The sequence below is a fragment of the Arachis ipaensis genome, chromosome B01 (assembly GCF_000816755.2).
Source record: "Arachis ipaensis cultivar K30076 chromosome B01, Araip1.1, whole genome shotgun sequence".
NCBI classification, from domain to species: domain Eukaryota; kingdom Viridiplantae; phylum Streptophyta; class Magnoliopsida; order Fabales; family Fabaceae; genus Arachis; species Arachis ipaensis.
In genome coordinates, this window is record NC_029785.2 from 4,520,898 (window position 1) to 4,524,823 (window position 3,926).

The 3,926-nt window shown below is 33.0% G+C and overlaps 1 long non-coding RNA gene across 1 annotated transcript in view; it reads left to right on the forward strand.

Moving 5' to 3' along the window:
* LOC110269011 overlaps positions 2,019-3,926 on the forward strand; it is a 10,860-nt gene continuing 8,952 nt past the window's right edge. Inside the window, exons 1-2 of the long non-coding RNA XR_002357872.1 lie at positions 2,019-2,118; positions 3,640-3,788. This is a non-coding gene — a long non-coding RNA (uncharacterized LOC110269011). The remainder of the gene's footprint in view (positions 2,119-3,639; positions 3,789-3,926) is intronic.

Genomic DNA, 3,926 nt, shown 5'->3' on the forward strand with positions numbered 1-3,926 from the left:
GCTGGCTTGTGTATAGGCGTGGGGACCACTAACTTTGCTGAACCTGGCGCCAAATTTGGGCTCGGCAAAGTTTGGAGCCACTCCAACCGTGTGATTATTGTGGCTTTCCTTGCTCTTGGCGCCAAACTTGGGATGTCAGTGCGTTTGGAGAGTTTGCAATGATCATGACGCCAAACTTAGAAAATTCCAAGCTTGGTGCCACCAAGACCGTAATTCCAGACGAAGAAGTGTATACTATTATATATCGTTGGAAAGTTTTGGAAGTTAGCTTTCCAATGTCGCTAAAACTGTGTCAATTGGCCCTTTGTAGTTCAAGTTATGCCCATTGGAGTGTGAGGAGGTCAAGGTTGACAGCATCATCCGCTTTCTTCCTTTTCTTCTAGACGAACTCTGTCAAATCTGCCCGAATGCTACCTGAAATAAACTGAATTGCACACAACTCAAAGTAGCGTTCATAGTGGCTCAAAAATACTTAAATTTTGATTAAACTTAACAAATTCGAATACAAATTCACTAGGAAAAGATAGGAAAGATGCTCACGTATCAGTGAACAACAGCAACGACTAGAGCACAGGACCGCGAAACAACAGTGGTTGCGGCTGCACAGGTATCACGGGACGGCGGCACTCTTGGACAGACAAGCACCTCACGTCAAAACTCTCAACAGTGGCGACGGCAAACTGTGGATGCAGACTGACGGGGCACTGTGGTGGCAACAACCTCCCTGGAGTCAGGATCACAGATCGTGAAACAGCAATAGCTGCGGCTGCACGGATATCGCAGGATAGCAGCGCTCTCGGACGAGGCTGCGTATTGGAAGTTGAAAATACTGTTACAGTGAAATAGTAAGAACCATAGTTACAAGAACCTGATCAGACTGGCCGATTCAACAAAAAAAAAAAGACAAACCAAACCATAAATCGATCTGGTTTAATATTCTGACTGTTTAAAGATAAAAACGGGTCAAAATTCGATCAACGGCAAAATTTGCAAAATCTACTGAGTTGGGATCTGAACCCACGCTCAAATGTAATTTTGCATCCCTATAACCACTGGGCTACAATGTGTTTCACTATGCTATGTGTGTTGCTTTATATATATGACATGCCAACCAATTATAATCAAATTGGGCCCTTTTTTTTTGTCAGAGTTTGGCAACGGATATTTCTTTTTTTTTTTCCCACTAGATATTGTTGGACTTGTTTAAGTGTTCCATGATTTTCATCTTTTAGAAAAACTAAAATTAAAAAAAAATAAACCTTTATTTTTTAGAGATCATGACAATAATTTTTATTTATCAATTTCAATTGGACTAACAAATTTAAATAAATAAATTACATGGTTATTATCAGTAATCTAGTAAACCAATAATCTAAGCAGTTCGATCACTAATTCGATTCTAACAACTATAGTAAAAACCGTATGTAATATGAATATGTTTAAGGATACTAATCCTAAATTTTTAAATATGACCATATTTAATTAATTAAAAATCTAAAATTTAAAATTAATTTCACATTTATTTTTTAATCCGTTATTCACATTATTTAGTATATATGTTATTTTTTTATATTTTTTCATAACTTATTAATGATAAATGATACTTTTCAAAAGTAGTAATATCTATATTTAATAAATTAAATTAAAAATAATTTTTAATAAATATAAATATAAAAATTAAATTAAAAAATTATTAATATATAAAAATATATTAAATTATTTTTATTTTAATAAACACAAATTAACTTTAAAAAATTGATTGCCTTAAGGTGAAAATTCAGGTACAGTCAACTTCACGTGAAGTTGATACTTAAGAGCTGTTAGATAATTTAATTAATTTGACTAAACTTTTATCAAATAACTCTCAAATATCAACTTTACATAAAGTCGACTTCACTTGCATTAATATCGTAAAACAGTAAAATCATTCCTGTTCAATTAAAAACTACGTGTCAAACAACTGTTAAAAAATTATACAAAACCAGGCCTCCGTGCCACTCACACGTCACACCCATTATAAAACACCTCTCTTCTTCAATTTATATAGTCCAACCCCAAAAATCTCCTTAGCAAAATACAAATCCCTTGGGAGTTTAGGATGATTTGCAACGTCTGAAGGTAATTTCTGTGCATAAAAACATTCATTTATTTCTTGTTGTTGCTTAAATACGAGATTTGTTGAGTGGGTAGCAAAATGGATGTTGAAACCAAGGATTTAAGTTAAGGAGTTAAAAAGTTCAAATTTTGTGAAAAATGAACCGAGTGTTGAAATTTCATAGTTTTAGTTTGGATCAAGATGTATAGTTTGAGGTTGGATCTTTATATAACTGCAAAAAGAATTTGAAAGTAGAGTTCAAACAGATGTATGTTAGACTTGTCTCCATGGAAGCAAATGTGTTGCAGATGAGGTGTTTGAGAAAATGTGTGAAAAATTGAGTTAAATGAAAATAGTTGTTTATCCAATAACTTGGTGTTCGATAGTTACCAAGTAAAAATATTATTTGGTAGTGTTGCATTTTTTCATGATTTTGGACTAAATCCCCATTTTAGTCTTTGAGATAATTACTCATTTTGGTCTTTGAAATTTAAAATTATCTATACTGGTCTTCCAGATTCAAATCTGGGCACCAATGTGGTCCCTGGACTCTTTCCGGCGATGACTAAACAAACGATGAGATGACACCTTCCCTATACTGGATGATGAGTAAACGACGTCGTTTACCCTTGGCATCCAAACAAGTCAGAAATGTCATCGCTTTGTAAATGAAGCAAGAAGCAACGATAGAGACCCAAAATAAAATATTTTTCTTCTTCTTTACCTCCGCTGTTCTTCATTTCTGACTTGTTTGGGCGTCAAAGATAAACGATGTCGTTTACTCATCATCAAGCGTGGCAGAGAGGATGCCATCTCAGCATTTTGTTTGCCTAGTCATCGTCGGAAAGAGTCGAGTGACTATATTGGTATCCGGACTTAAATCTGGAGGACTAATATAGATAATTTTAAATTTTAATTTTGGGGATCAAATTGAGTAATTGCGTGAATCTCAACGACCAAAATGGATATTTAGTCTATTGATTGCCACCAATTTTGAATCTACTTATATTTCGTAACGACACTTTATTATACTTTTATGGAACAAAAATATTGAATGTTTATCGCATATTTGTATATAAATATATGTATAATACTAAAATATATAAAAAAATTATAATGTTGATAAATCTAACCATAAAAAAAATTAAAACTAACTTATAATCTTTTCATAAAAGATGGGTAATATGGACTCCCTGACATTGTAATTCCAAATCTTCAAGATGATGAAATGGGTGTTAGCTTCTTGAGGAAGTTTGCTATTTAGTGTTGTTTGTTTTTGGGCCTTGGGTGCTGTTTCTAATAAAAAAAAAGATGGGCTTTCATAAATAAAATTATCTAAACCCTACAAATTTATTATAAATTTTGAATCTACTCTTTTAAACTAACCTAATTATTCTCAATTCCTTTTCCAAATCCTCTCTTCTCTCATCACTCCACTTCTTCTACTTTTACATTGTTTTTCTTTTCACTTTTACTCTTTGGTTTTCTATGGTATCTTTCCGTTCACAAAGACTAATTCGCCGCAGTACTGAACTCCATTTAAGGATTTGTCGTTGATCAATGAGTTACTGCATGCACAAAGCGGGATACCAGCAATGCCTCTTTCAACCCTTGAATTCCCCAAAATTCAACTCAAAATTCTGCAATGAACAACACCACCACCAATGACAACAATGACCACAACTCCTTCATGGTACAAGTTAATTTTAATTTATTTAGAAATTTGTTAGCGTCGTAATCTTGTATGATCAGTTTTGATACTTTAGTTTATATATAATTTAATTTATTTTTATTGTATATTTTATTTTTTAATATATACCTAACATAGTTA